This window comes from Symsagittifera roscoffensis, chromosome 1 (genome assembly GCF_963678635.1).
Source record: "Symsagittifera roscoffensis chromosome 1, txSymRosc1.1, whole genome shotgun sequence".
NCBI lineage: Eukaryota > Metazoa > Xenacoelomorpha > Acoela > Convolutidae > Symsagittifera > Symsagittifera roscoffensis.
The window spans coordinates 26,052,613-26,068,980 of NC_087062.1; the positions used below are offsets into that span (position 1 = coordinate 26,052,613).

Sequence of the window (16,368 nt, forward strand, 5' to 3'; positions counted from 1 at the left end):
TGGTGAAATCGATTGGGAGAGGAAGGTTCGCCCAACAAAGTAAACAAGCTTGCTCCAAGTTATGTACAAAATTGATCGGTGATGAAGTGTTCACGCCCGGAGCTCATATACTATTGTACTTTTTTAGTTAATTGCAGAAAAAAAAATCTGTTGAAGAAAGTGAAACGTTCTTCAACCGCAATCGGGTATTAATTACCAATCACTTCTGCTGGAGGCAGGGGTGGATTAGGAATTTTCTCAAGGAGGGGGAATTTCAATTAAAAATTTGATATTTTGTGCCATTTTTTTTATTGACCGAAGTGATTATATTAGAGGTTGAAGTGGAGCGATACAAAGTGTTTTGAAAACTCGATCTTTCAAAAACTGATCAAATGCGACTTTAATTTCGAACATGCCTTCAACTGATTGATAGATAAAAAAGCGAATTCTTTTTCGGATTAATGTTTCTTAATCGACAGTTCGCTTCCGATTTCTACCCTTGGTAACTTCACATTAGCGCCAATACAGCTGTCCGTTATTTGAAGTAAATCCTACCTTTTTAGGCCAAGTTTAATTCACGTTCTCATAAGCTTTGTATTGAGTATCGAAATACTTTATTAACAAGACTTTCTATTGGTTATCATAAAAATCACTTAAAATCGGTAATTACGAAAGATGATTCAAAAATTATTCAACATAATCTATAATAAGAAAACTTTTTAGATGTTGTTCTCATCTTATTCCGACTTTCGGGGCGGATTTTCAAAACATTTTGACGACCTTTTTTTAGGTCGACCTAAAGCAGTAAAAAGACCCAGTTTTGGCCAAATTTTCTAAAACAGGTCAAAAAAGCCGTTTTTGGGCTTTTTTTGGAAAATTTTGACAAAAAAATCGGTTTTTTGGCGCGCACTCCCCCTCAAAGTTAGTATATATTGGCGCCTATTGGCGCCTTTAGAAAAATTTTAGGCTTGGTCGGCCAAAAGTGGATTTCTTAAAAAGTACCAAAGGGGGACCCTTTGGGTTGGCAGGGGGTCGAATCCCTGAGGAGGGGGGGGGGGGCGTCCGCACCCCCCCTAAATCCGCCCCTGATCCACACCCAAATTACGAAAAAAAGATCCATTTTAAAACTCAGTTTTACTGCCCTTTCTAGTGCCCTTTTCAACCAGAACTTAACAGTATTTCGAAAAATGAAACTAACGTAGAATCAATGTAAATGGGCCAGTTATTATAACAGGGCGAGCTAATAAGGGTAAAGTTTAAAAGTTTTATCTTAGTTTTTTTGCAAATATTGGTAAATTTTTGTCCAAATTTTGTGTCAGGCGACAATTTGTCACAAGCGACAGTTTATTGCACGCAACATTTAATATAATTTCAAGATGCGACAATTCGACTTGAAAAGATGACAGAGCTATTTGACATAATAAGTATAAGTAATTCAAAGTGACCCAATTTAGCTATGTTCAGCAACCAAGAGGACAAGCTTCAACGGGTCTTGGACTCGAAATAGAGTTTTTCACGGACTTAATAAGCAAAAAATTTGAGTTAATGTGCATTGCATTATGCCAGGATTCGTCGTTTACAACCAATTCTTGCCTAAAGTGAATTTTGGCCATGCCAAAGTTAGCGTATATAGGCTCCGAAAATTAGTGAAACCAGAATTAGTTTCGTTAAATAGCATCAAAAAAAAGTTTTTTTAAAATGTGAGGGTTGAAGTAAAGTCGTGATGAAGGTTATTACCCGCAAAATATGTCCTTAATACTTCAATTTAAGTGATTAATTTGTTGAAAAAACGTTCTTTGCATAAAATGAGTTGTTTTTTTTTTGTAATTTTACAAAAAAATCCCGAGATTTTTTGGAAATAACAATCTTATTGATTGAAATTACCAAGATGTTTAGCTAGTTTCTTTTTGAAGGCTGACACAATTTGAAAAAAAAGAGTTGTTTCTATCTGAGTGTAGTTTGTTTCATATTTTTACTTCGTTTTTTCTTCGTAAATTTAAAAGCTGCTTATTGTATAAAATATTCCTCATTTAAAAAACGCTATGCCTTTTGGGAAATACTTTTGATTCTTCTAAAGTATCAGCATTAAGAGAAGAACAAAACCAGTCAGAATGTCAACTATACAAGATTAAATGTATCAAATTTTTCAATTGTGACAACTTTGCTTAAACTAATTTATCTATATATTGTGAATTGATTCGATCTTTGTTTTTTGGGAAAACTTTATTTCGAACAAATTTGGTATTTTATTCCGGAGGTTTGTTTTGTATAAACTTCTAATTCAAATGCAACTTAAATTTGTTATATTTTGAAGATGCTTACCCAAGAATTGAAATCACTTCCTGGAATCGATTTCGGACGCGCTAATGACTTATTTGCAAAAAATGCAGAAATAACGACAAGTTTGATGATGATAAGGAAGATGGCTTAGAAGCAACAGTATATCCGGAGGCTAAAAATTTTTTTTGCTGCGGGCAAAAGTTTCAGATGTGTTTTGAATACTGAAAAGTGTAATAAAACTATGTACTGTGCTGTCTTTATCAACAGTGGTTTTATTTTTTATTTTGGGAAAAGTCAAGTAAAACGAGAGCCCGGGAACAGATGAAAATGGCGCTAATTGTATGTTTATTTTGCGTAATACCACCTAATAAAACAAGTTTTCCATCAACATCCAATCAAAAGCCTCGAAACTGTTTGACAATAAATTCAACAACCATTAGGGAACATCAACAAGGCAGGTATAAGAAAGAAGAGCCAACTGTATGCGAATGAATGAATAATAAAGAGCAGGTAACCAGTTTTTACGCAACACTGATTTTCGATTTGAAAAGACTTGAGTTATTATATGTTGGCTCAATACAAAATAAATTTTTTAAAAAAAATCCCGGGAGGTGAATTTAAACGAATGCAGAATAGCTAATTCGAATCGAATGTTTATTTGTAATTTTCACAATGAAGGAGCACCTTCATTTAAAACTCACTTTTCAGTCTTGTATAGTGAGAGATTCCTGCGCTTTTTAAACCAATTCTGCCTTTGTGCGAAATATTCAAAATTAGAAGGTTATGCATAAATCGAAATTCCGTTTGGTGATTTTAAATAAAAAACGGCTCTCGAATAAATCATTCAAAGCTGAGCTCAATAGCTTTTGAGTCGAAAAAGGGCGATAAAACGCCGCCAGCGTAAAAAGTGAATACAATAGGAAAAATATATTTAAGAAAAAACAAAAAAACAGTAAAAAGTATAAAATATAAACAGTTTCAGACTGAAACAAAACAATGGATATTTAGCTTTCAGGTGAAACATAACGAATTTTTTCCAAGGGAGTAGAATGTTTTCATTTCACGTTTGTACATATGCTCGGACGGATTGAATACAAAAAAGAACAGAGCAGAAAAAGTGGTAGTGTATGAAAAGATTTTTCCGCAATTACAAAATAGGAAAAACACCTGCCACGGGCTGTTTATGGTCATAAAAAATTTACAAACAATTTTAACCTCCTCAAACAAAGAAAATCAGCCACTTGATTTATGGCAAAGTAGATCTCGGAATGACGCGTGAAATATTCACGACCATGACTTCATTCTCTTCACGTTTTCTTCCTGTTTCACATACCACATGAAGGAAAAACAGAAGACATGACAAAAAGCAGAACCATCTGAATAAACTTTTTGAACGTGGTAATATTTTAATAGTCTAACAGTGCTTTTGTAGTCTAAATAGTCTAGTTAATTAATACATGGTTTTCAAATTTTGTATATTACTTCAAAGCTCATTTTTTGTATATTATTTTGTGCATTATTTCACCGAGAAGTCAGGCTTAAGTTCCGCCGAAAAGCTCAATTCATCAAAAAATGTCCCGACACCGGTATTTGCAAGCAGCTTAATAATTTAAAAATCTATGATTATTCATGGAATAACTGTTGTAAAAACGTCAAAGATGGCCATAGAGCGTCAATCAAAATTGAGTCGAGATCATGTAAAACGTTTTTCTTTGATTTTTTAATACGTTTTCCTTGAAAGGTTGGAAACACAGCAAATTATTGCCAACATGTGCTGAGTTTCCACTTATCATTCCGCTCGAAAGTATATGGGGGATATCAAAATGGGCCGAGGACAGCCCGTGATAAAGCCAAAAACAAATTTCTCAAAATTGTCCGTGAAATGAGCAGAACTTTTCATTTGTTTGGTCCCTAATTTAAACTGGTCCATGAATAAATTCATCCGATTCAAAAATCTTCCCAAAATTTTTCTTGAGTTTTCGAATTTTCTAGCCTCAAAAAATCACTTGCCTAATTAATTTCAATTTAGGGGCGGATTTAGGTGGCGGGGGGGGGGCGGTGTGTGGGCGGACGGCTCTTCTCAGGGATTCGACCACCTCACCCACTAAAGTTTCCCCTTTTGAAGTATTGTATGACATCCATTTTAGGCGACCATCCCTACAACTTTTCTACAAACTAACTTTGAAGGGGAGCGCGCGCCAAAAACACGCAATTTTTTGGTCAAATTTTTCCAAAAAGTGTCCAAAAACTGCTTTTTGTTTACCTGTTTCTTCAGAAATTTGATTACGGCGCTGAAAATTTAGTCAAAATGCGTTCTTTATAGTGTTTCGGGAGTTCTCGGAAAATCAATTTGGTCAAACTAAAAAAAAGGGGGCAAATTTTCGAAACATTTTGAAAATTCGCCCGCTCGAGAAAATTGTAGATCCGCTCCTGTTTTAATTGTGTCGACTAATTTCTTAAATTTCTTGTTACGTCCGTTTCACAAAATAGGTAAGAACTTTGGCGTAGGATAAGTGTTTTCAGTCATTTGACTACCTTAAAAAAACTCGTAGGTAATCAAGCGAAGTTTGATATTAAAACCGTTTCCGTCTTGTTTCAGATTCTTAAGAAATTTGAAAATTGTTTCCTAGTGTACAAAATTGGTCTAAATGATTTCGGTTTTCAAATAAAGGCCTCCCAATTGAACTCTGGTTACAATTTGATAGTTATTTGATAGATACTGTTACTTCTCAAATTAGCAATTTTTTTGTTCATATTAGGTTGATAATAAAGGATGAAGCCTTAACTTATTTCAAACTTTATGAAAACTAAAATTTGAGGCGGTTTAAGTTCGGGACCGAATTTCACTCCAAAATGAAAAATTCTTGGCTTTTTTTATCAAGCAAAAAATACCTCAAAAATTCAGGGATCGTTTTTGACAAAACTACATCAATTGAGCAGCCTTTTACGAAGCACAGAAAAAGTTCAAAAAGGATAAAATTTCAAAAAATAGTTCAATTTAAATAATTTATATAGTTGTCGCTTATGATCTTGATTGAATACAGTTGTTTATTAGGATTGGAATTTAAGGTTACGGAAAAAGCATTTTCAACATGGCGCAGCCAGTAGGATAAGGTGGGGGGAAAACCATTAGGAGTTACGTCTTTTTGGCCACCGAAATGCCCGGAACCACCAATGCTGTGGGAATTTTGGCCTAACCGCTTCCAGTGGGGGATGGTAGCAAAACACGCAACAAATCCGAACAGTTTTTACTTTGCAAGTACTCTTGACGCGACCCAAATCGCTGCTTGAACTGCGGATGTGGATGGGAAACCACTCTTGGAAGCGGAAGAAATATTGATATCCAACTTATACCTGTGCTTTGGAGAAAAAAGGCAAGATGGTGGAAACCTCATTTGAACATGGAGGCCACGAGATATCCACGGGTGCTGGAAGCGATGGAAGGGGAATTCCGGAAAGAACGGAATGAGACATACGAGGTATTCCAACAATTGTCACCTAAGCAACGCATTGGTCAGTCCTTGGAACAGTTTCACTCCGTCCTTAGTGGTCTTGCAGCAAGGTGTTCGTTTGGAACGCTGGATTCTAGAATACTAAGGGATGTATTTATTGTAAACGTGACCAACAGGGAGGCCAAAAATGAGCTATCTCGAGCAACAAAAAAGTTCGGAAGAAATATATCGCATCGCGCTATCTCATGAGAGGGGAGACAAATACGCAAAAACGTACGTATCGATAGCTGGAGGATCAGTTGGGACAACTACAGCGACGGCAGGAGGGCTCCAGATTAAAACGGAACCGCTGGGTGTGATCAGAGGTCAATATCGTAACAACCGAGGGCGCGGGCGCGGACAGGTCCAAGGAAGAGGACAATTCCGAGGGGGAGTAAATGCCAACGATCGGAGATGTTACAATTGTGACAGCCCAGGTTTCACTGAGGAACATATGAGCCAGAGTGCCGCAAAAAGCTGGACCTGTAGTTTCTGCAAGAAGGTGGGCCATTTTGAACGAACATGCCGTGCTAAACATGGAAACCGAGGACGACAATCGGTCGGAATGTTTCAGGAACAGGAGGTTCACAACCAGGACAATCATGAAGGCATTGAACATAACATTTCATAACACGAGAATTTGGTGGGATGGGTAAATACACCAACACAGGCACGACAACAGCATTCGTGGGATTCAGACAGCTCTGGGGATTATCTAGCTATGTCGATTAGATCGAAAAATGAAAGAGAATTGCGAGTCGCAGGCTTTAAACTACCAATGGCAATAAACGGGAAAAAGACGAGAGTTTGGATCGATAGCGCTTCGCCAATTTCTATCTTGACAATCGAAGAACTGAAGAGAACATTGGGCGCCGCAGGAGTCAACCTATGTGATTTGACACCGAAGGACCAGGATTTCAGAAGTTACGGAAATAACCCGCCAAGCTTACTGCGGACCATGAAAGTGCAGTTTGCATCAAACGGATGGAAGACGAAAGCGGTCATCAAAGTGATTGAAAGAAACCGCCTATCAATAATCGGACGAGACTTGATGGCTGAATTAGGGCTCCAGTTAGTTCAGAAGGCACTAGGGGAGCAGGTGATGGCAATTCACGAGGAGACTGCCAAGGGAGATGACAAACTGGACCAATGGCAGGACTGTTTTAGTGAGCAGTTTTCAAATCTCTTTACACAGGTCGGTGAAATCCTGAATTATAAGGTGTAGAGAGAATTTTTAAATCCCTCCTACCTATTCAACAAAAGGGTAGGCGCGTACCAATAACGTTACAAGAGAAAGTAGATGGGAAAACATCCAAATTGTTACACCAAGGGCATATAGAAAAACTCGACGACTGTTCCGACCGATACTTTGTCTCTCCAATAGTGGTTACGGTGAAAAAAGACGGTTCAGTGAAATAGCACTAAAATTAGCACAAAGGAAAATTGGGGATATTTATTTTCCAACTATGGACTGAATATATGCCTATGTTCAATTGCCACTCAGCCCGGAGACTGGCGTCTGATGTAATTTTTTGTTAATCGGGGGAAAATTGACGGGAACGTACCGATTCAAAACGGGTTTCTGCGGTTTAACTACTATGCCGGCGGAATTTCAAAAAGTGATGGATTCCATTTGCTTGGAATTTCCATAGGCACACAAATTTATTGATGAAATTTTAATTACAACAAAATGATCGGAAAGAAAACACATCTCAACAGTCGAGAAAATACTTAAAAGCTAGACAAAAAAAACATGGCGTTAAAATTGTCAAAAAGCCAGTTTGCGCAACGTGAATGTGAATGCCTCGGGAATAAAATCAATTCAACAGGCATCATCCCTTTAGTTCGGAAAACGGCACCAATCGACGCACTTAAACTGCCGCGAACTCTGTCGCAACTTAAATAGTATATGGGATCGATCCACTGTTTGCATACGTATATCCTGGCGCTTGTAGAATCTTCGGCGCTGCTACGTCAATTACTTAGTCGAAAAACGAATACGTATGGACACCGGAGTGCCGGCGGCATTCGAGAACTTAAAAAGTCAAGTAGCAAATATTGTGGAACTAAAACACTTTGATGTCCACAAGGATATTCGAATAGCGTGTGACGCGAGCCATAACGGATTGGGAACCGTATCAGAGCAACTCGGATCGGAAGGGTGGCAGCCGATCTCATTCGCGTCGCGGTATCTGAATGATGCTGAAAAAAATTATTCAACAAACGAACTGGAAAGCTAGCAATAGTGTGGGGAGCAAAATGTTTCCGGAATTATGTTTCGGGACGAATTTTCTAGTTATCACAGGCTATAAGGCGCTGGTATTGTTGTTAAACGGGAAGAAAAAGAAAAATTGAACAATGTTCAGCCGTTTAACAAGATGGTTAGATAGGTTAACTGGTTTTGGTTGCCGAGTGGAACATAAACGGGGGCTAAAATGGACTTGGCCCATTACTTATTCAGAAATCCAAACAATTTAACTAAGCCAGTTTCAAGTTATGATAGTATGTTCACCGTGGCGAAATTAACTGCAATTCCTAAAACCTTTGTAAAAACTTTGTAATTGTAAAATCTGATTTATCTGGAGGACCGGAAATAAAACACCAATATGCCTCAACTAACCAGGTCTTAACCAATAAGGGCATAATATGCAAATTTCGTACAACAAAATGAACGCTAAGGGGCGATGTGGCTTGCTAAAATAGTTCAGCGAATCAGCATGCAGCAGTTTGCGCTTGCCGACGCCATGTGACAAAAACTTAATAGTAGTTGGAGCTATTAATAACTTGAAAGATGGCATGAGTTATTTAAAGAAAATTCAATTGACATGGAGAAGAAATTTAGAAAGATCGAGAAATTTTTGGAGAGGCACCCGAGTCTTGATACTAGTGAAAGTGGAGACAATGAAGAGGAGGAACTGGATGGAGAAACACAAATGCAGGCGATCACTATGGAAACTACAACATTAAAAAAGATTACAGTACTGTCCATACCTTCGACTTTACTGCGGTGGATCCGAAAAATTGCATCAAGTCGATAGTCCCTCGTAGCTTGAAAAAAGTCCAGAAGAATACCGCCCTTCCGGATTTATTTAACTTAAGATTCATCGAATCACAAAAAGCCTCACAGCCACAACTACATGAAGTTTACGAAGTTACGAAATGGTGAAAACGAAGGATCCGGAAATTCAACAAACGCTGCACAATACGAATCGTTACTGTTCACAGTTTGTTAACGATTTCCACGTACGTGATAACCTTCTATGGATGGATGATAAACTAGTCATACCTAATACCCTTCACTAAGCCATAAATATGAGACTAAACTACTATCATCAAGGAAAGACGAACATGCTCACGACCGCTAAAGACATCTGTACATACACCGAAACTTTGCGGCGTTGGCAGAAAACTGCAGGGAGTGCACCGCGGCGGGTAACAATCTTAAAACTATATGTTGTAAAAAACATTTAGGTACTATTCCAGAATCAAAGGAAACAAATGAATCGTTGCAGTTACAGTTCTGGGGACCTATTAAATAGTTAAATGAGTCTAGAAGACACGTAATTGTAGCTGTTGATCGATTATCGCGCTGTCCATTGGCAAGGGTATGCGGAACAAACAACTCGGATAAAATTATAAATTCCTTTAATCATATATCAACAATCACGCAGTGCCGAGAAAACTTCACGTGGATCAAGGAACTAACTTTATGTCGAAGGACGTAAAAGCTTTTTGTAACAACGAAGGGATAGAAATCATACAATCCCTAGTAAACGACCATCGAGCAACTGGGTGTGTCGAACGAACGATTGGCAGCCTGAAAAACACCGTTCTAACGTTTGCGCGAAGAAAACCGGAACTACTGGAGAAAATGCTCAAAAAGGAGATTTACGATTTTCGAACATTTCAACACTCATAATCACACCACTTGAAGCTCACCATGGACGGGAGACAAACACAGTACTACGGAACTTAACGAAAAAGCCATCACTAAGAGACGTAAGCTGGTCAAGCATAGGTAAATCTAAACCTGCCTGTTTAGACGGACGAGATCCAGTGGCACGAGAAATGCCGAGTCCAGCGGACACTAATTAGGGGACCCGAACGCATTCCGAGTACGGAAACAGGACGCGCAACCATGCTATCACCCTAACTGACACCCAGGCGCTCAATCAGGAATGGCAGCGGTCGAAACAAGCATGACTGCGGGTTCATCGGTTGCAGTGTATCAACGGACGGGCGATAGAAACCTTAAAAGGTATTAACTACTCAGTAAAAAAATAATCGTGGAAAGCGCACACATAGTAAAAGTGAGTAATGGTAGCCTTCTTGGGAAATCTGGGTAGCGATCAAGAAGACTACTACTACACCTAGGAGACTAGCGGAGAAAAAATTGCCCAAAGCACCAAGTCCACGGTAGTTACGCAGGAAATTGGCTGCCAAAGGCTCGAGCCAGGGAGGTTTACGTATAGCAAGAAGATTCGAACCGGCAGACAAAACGGAGTCAGACGAGGACGATTATCAGCCATTGGTATCCAGACCAACGGCGGGCGTAAATTCCGACGGCGACTTTGTCACCAGTGGAACCGGAAAGCTTTGAGGCGGGTGGTCGACCGGCGGGACCAACAATTGAGAGCGAGGGCGAAACTAAAAGCGGACACGGGGAGAACGAAGGCGAAAAGCAAGACACGGGCGATGCGGCAAAGAACACGCGATCGGGAAAGGAACGGAAGACTACCCGAGCGAGAAAACAACCAGCGGCGGATGAGATATTCGACGATGCAAACAATGATAGAGATATTCGACGATGATAGAGATATTTGCAAAGGTTTTCATTTTTTTCTTTTCCCAAAATTATTCGATATGGATTAAGGGACAGTCGGAACACTCAGGGCTTTGCACCGATAAACGAGCAGTCTTGTTTGATTTCAGGGCGCTATCAATTTGAAGTACAAAATTTTACTGAAATCAAAAAATACTTTAAAAATTGGTTCATAACTTTTGCATTTACAAAACAAGGAGCCTGCTCGTAGTAGGGTGAGTTTAAAAAAACAAAAACACCTAAATTACCTAAAACAAAATCAAATTGCATTTGACTGAATTTTTTAAAAAATCTCATGCATTAATTGATTAATTTTTTTGCCATTTGTTTATCCCAAATTGAAGTTATTGGCATTTGTCGCGTAGAGTTTGTATTTGCCCGAAGAATTTTTTAAACTTCAAAAAAATCAATAGTTTTCAGTTGACAGAACAAAATTTTTCTCAAAATCGGTTTGTTAAAGAGTTGAGTGGAGAAAAAACCCGATTTCCTTGAAAAAATTCCACCGGTTTCTTTGAAATTTGGAACTGCAACATTTGTAAAACCATGCAAAAAGTACAAAAAAAAATTAAAAAATTTTGTTTATTCAAGATGTTTTTTTTCTAAGATGATAAATACCAAAGTTACCTCTTTACTTTGAGCAAAAAGCACTCCGTCATTACGATTTCAAACTGTGGTCTGGTTAGGCTCAAAATTTTTTGTGTAATTGTCGCTGGAACCCAAAGACAAATCATTAAGCACATTAAATTTTTGTCGAACGATCAAAGAAAACGAAAGATCAAAGGAAGATAAAAAGAGATCGTCCTTGTTGCGAAACCCACTTAAAAAATACATATCTTGGCCTCGTAATGGTTCTTTTTAGTGATTTTTTTTTCATAAAAGCTCGAAATATTTGAACGTTGTAATAAGTTAATTAAATCATTTCAAATTTTTAACCTTGAATCACAAAAATATAATTACTTTAATTTCAATGAAATCAGAATTTAAACGTTAGACTATGTATTTTATTATTTTCAAGTGTTTTCCTTTTTAGCACTTTTTGCAACAGGCCACACTGCGTGTCGTGAACTATATACTAGCTAGCCATAAGCGGTTAACATGGTTTCATCGTTTCATCATCATCAATGTCATGTGCACAACTTCGACAATGAGTGACGTAACCAGAACCGACAAGGAGACATCAGCTACACATTGACACGACGGCTTGTTTTTTCTAAAATTCAGTTGAGAATATTTGATATTTGATTTTTGAAGTTAAATTAATGTTTCCATCATCATTGAAAATTGTTAACTACAGTGCTGATTTAAATTATCCGGACAAATCGAACAAAACTTGAATTTTCAAACGCGTTTTTCTCAAATTGGGTTGAGATTAGACAAAAAGTGAAGAGACAAAAAGTTGCTTAGAATTTCACCAGAATTAATATGGTGCCATTTCTTCTCCGAAATTCTCAACAAAAATTGTACCCCAAAGATGGTTCATTAGGGCTTTTTTCAATTAATCAAGAATTACGCGGAAACTACTTTGATAATTGATGAGAAAATTATATCACAGGAAGCCTCTTATGCAGTTCAACAAAGTTTAAGAGGAGTTAAATCTCCAAAAATTTGCTCAAATTGTTTAAAATATACTTTTAAACAGAGACTCTGTGTTTTCTATGGTAAAAATCACATTTATTGAATATCAAGTGAAAATTTGATCTCTTATACTGGTTTTTGGAGATTTAACCCTTTTTAAATTTTATTTAGCTGCGTAAGAGGCTTCCTGTGATATAATTTTCTTAACAATTAACATGATATTTTTGGCGTAATTTTGATTAATTGAAAAAAGCCAAAATGACCCATTTTTGAGGTACAATTTTTGTTGAGAATTTCGGAGAAAAAATGGGATCATATTGATTCTGGTGAAATTCTAAGCAACTTTTATTCTCTTCGCTTTTTGTCTAATCTTAACCCAATTTGAGAAAAACGCGTTTGAAAATTCAAGTTTTGTTCGTTTTGTCAGGATAATTTAAATCAGCACTCGATTATGGAAAATTGAAAACTATTAATTTTGATGGACACGCTTTAAACATAAAGCCAATCGAAGATTGGAAAAAAGTAATGAACGCAAGTAAACATAAAAAAACACTGACTGTTTTGAAAAATCTCAACTTTCCAATTTCTAAGAAAAATAGTGATACCCTTAAAGATCTCTGAATTTCTAGAATAATTTATAACTGGCGCTTTTTTGATAACAAGAATCCAACTTGAGAAAACTGGATCAAAAGGTAAAGTTTTTAATCCGCTGGGAAATCTTAAGAATAAATTCATTGTTCGAAACTAGAAATCGTTCACGTTTTTTCGCCCAACCTAAGTGCATCAATATTTTCAGACTTTTTCCTGAGAAAAAAAAAACAAAAACAAATCATCAAAACCTGTATAAGTGGAACCAGATCTAAACTATATTTTTATTATTGGTTATAAATTGGAAATTTTATCACTATAAAAATTTTAATATTAACCAATCATGATCCATCTAACTAATAACCCACTTATTACCCTATCCGAAAATACTCTGTGAGTTACACTTCGGTCCTAACTCATCTGGTGCGACCATAAGTCTCGAAAAAGACATTAAAAAACAAATTAGCTTAGAACTAACAAAATAGATTAGAAATAGACACAAAACATTTCCGAACTGTTACATGATAACAATTTAATTGAAATGTCTCTATGACTCAATAGATCAGAGCCGCTATTCCGTACAATACTAGAACTACCAGGTATTGGAAGAAGACCTTAGACAAGAGACAATCTACGACTACGAAGAAACTTACCATTAAGTTTCATGGTCGTACGATGAAAGCCAGAACAAACTTTTATATTTAGAATTTTACTAGCAATGAATTTAGATTTTCATTTGCAAACATAAAACCTTGAAGAAAAATCTTCAATGATTATTTCAGGCGCTATACAAAATTTACTATCGTACAATAACGACTGATAAAAACATCTCAAATCGTTTCCTCCAAATCTGCAGTAAGATTCAAAGAGATATCTGAAAAATAATTTATTAAAAGAAAAATAAAAATTAGTTTAAATGATCACAAATTATTAGTATACATAAATCATCGTGTCATCTCCAGCTTCATCACCTAAACAAAATAGCAATCATAAAACTACTAGCATCATTAAAAACTAAACTTTTCTATCAAATAAAACCTAAAGGCTTATCTTAAATTTAATCTATATTTCACTTAAATTTCTCTACACCTTAAATACAGATCATCAAGGCTGTCATTGGATCTCTTTAAATATCTAATTTAATTCATTTGATACCATTATTTATACCAGATCATCAAGGCTTATCCTTGGATCAAATAAAACAATTTTTTTCTCCCCCACCTTATTAATAAAGTGTCTAACGACCTCAAACGTCGATTCACTATCCAACCTTTCCAAAAGACCCAGGACTAAAAGAAATTTTTAAATAAAACTAACCATTCAAATTAAGTTAAACAGTGAAGAACTTCGGTTATTCATCCTTCACTTGAACCCTCCTCTTAACAGACCCAGGATAGATCTTAGACTTAGTAAGTTTAAAATAGTATCTAACGAACTACTTGCGTTCTAATTATACCTGAACCTTGTGGATCGATTTACTATTCTCCAACCCTTGAACACAATCACTACCCCTAAGTAAGATTAGGTAAGTTAACACCTTAACTTAGACTAGCCACGAGAAAGTAAAAAATCCTTCTTCGGAATCGATATACTTTTCTCTCCAACCCTGAACAAAAAGACCCAGGTTAAGCTAACCAAAAAATTGTAAGGACTAACAGTCTAGGAAATTAAAATCACTAATAACTTCTTGCATCCCTCATCCTAAACCTTATGTCATTCAAAAATTTAGGAAATAAACAAACAATCGTTTTACACAATTGTGAAATAGATAACAAAAAATACGATCTTGTAATCACTCCACATACACAAACAGTTGGATACATTCGAACAAAACGACAAACAATAAAAAGAAAAGTTATAAACAAACAAAGACAAATCACACAAAAAGATTTTCAAAAAATAGAAACGCATTTTCTGAATCAGAAGTCAACATCATAAGCTCATTAACATCATTAAAAAACTAACTCTTTTTATTAAATAAATTTAAACCATTTTAAATTTAAATTCACTTAATTTTAAAAATCAGATCATCAAGGCTTCTCCTTGGATCTTTATAAATTTTCTATCTTAAATTTAAAATCTGATCATCAAGGCCTATTCTTGGATCAAAAAGAACAATTTTGTTCTCCCCCACCCACTTAGCAAGTGTCTAATGACCTCAAACGTCGATTCACTATCCAACCCTTTCAAACACCCAGGACTAATAGAAATTTTTCAAATGTTTCTAACCATTCTAACTAGGCTAAACAGTGAAGAACGTCGGTTATTTAACCTTCACTTGACCCCCCCCCCCCCCCTCTTACCTGACCCAGGCTAAACCAAAAATCTTAGTAAGTTTAAAATAGTACGTAACGAACTTCTCGCATTCTAATTATACCTGAATCCTGTAGATCGATTTACTATTTTCCAACCCTTGAACACAATCACTACCACTAAGTAAGATTAAGTAAGTTAACACCTTAACTTAGAATAGTCACGAGAAAGTAACAGTCAATCTCCGGAATCGATATACTTTTCTCTCCCACCCTGAATAAAAAGACTCAAGTTAGGCTAACCAAAAAATCGTAAGGACTAACAGTCTTGGATTTTACATTCACTAATAAAAACCTTGCATCCTTCATCCTAAACCTTATGTCACTGAACAATTTAGGAAATAACTAAACAATCGTACTACTTAATTGCGAAATAAATAACGAAACATACGATCTCGTAATCACGCCACACAAACAAACAATTGGATATATTCAAACAAAACGACAAACAATAAAAAAAATTATAAGCAAACAAAGACAACTTATACATAAAAAGTTTTCAAAGCGAAGAAACGCAGTCTCCGAATCAGAAGTCAGTATTTTAGATGCACTTTGCAAACTAAAAGAAACAGTAAATAAAAACTACCCAGTTCACGACCAATTCTATTTTTCCGATTCAGAAGCCACATCACATTCATCAAAACAAGGAAAAAGAAGAATAAAAAAGATCTACAAAAATAAACCAGTATGTTTAAACAATTGGAACCAACCAATCAGACACATTGAACATTACGCACTGACAGTTATAAAACGAAAAAATGAGCCAAAGTCCAAGTGATGAAAGTCCAGACGAAAACTCTGTTTTCCCTTTCATCATAAATTCATTCACTGAAGATAGAGGACAAATACAATTTTGTACTAATTTAATTGCAAATGTATTCGAACAAGGAATTAGCCCATGTAAAGCAGAATTCCCAGAAGTAAAAATCAAGAGACAAATTATCGATCATTATTTAAAAAGAATAAGTAACCTAACTCAACCATATGGAATCTACGCCATAGAACTCAGCACAGAAACTAAATATCATAGCAAACATGTTATTCAAACAGACAATCTCGACATAGAATTTTCAAAAGTATTCACAGAATACATCAAAAACATGCAACACCACAAATCACAGAGAGCAAATTCAATATTCACTAACGATGTTTTTTCACTAATATACAGTTATATATCTATACTAGAAAATATAGGAACTGATAGTACATCAGCAGTACAAACATCAAGACACACGAAAGTAAGAAATGAAATTGCCGCATTTTCAACATTTTTAAAAACAATCCGTGAAAATTTTACAAGCAATGAAATTTCACAAAATGT

The 16,368-nt window shown here is 36.1% G+C and overlaps 1 protein-coding gene across 1 annotated transcript in view; it reads right to left on the reverse strand.

Annotated features, from left to right (window-relative positions):
- LOC134841912 (vesicular glutamate transporter 1-like) overlaps window positions 1-3,665 on the reverse strand; it is a 73,705-nt gene extending 70,040 nt beyond the window's left edge. The window contains exon 1 of the mRNA XM_063857986.1: window positions 2,302-3,665. The gene's annotated coding sequence lies outside the window, so the exon portion shown is untranslated. The remainder of the gene's footprint in view (window positions 1-2,301) is intronic.
- Window positions 3,666-16,368: the final 12,703 nt, after the last annotated feature.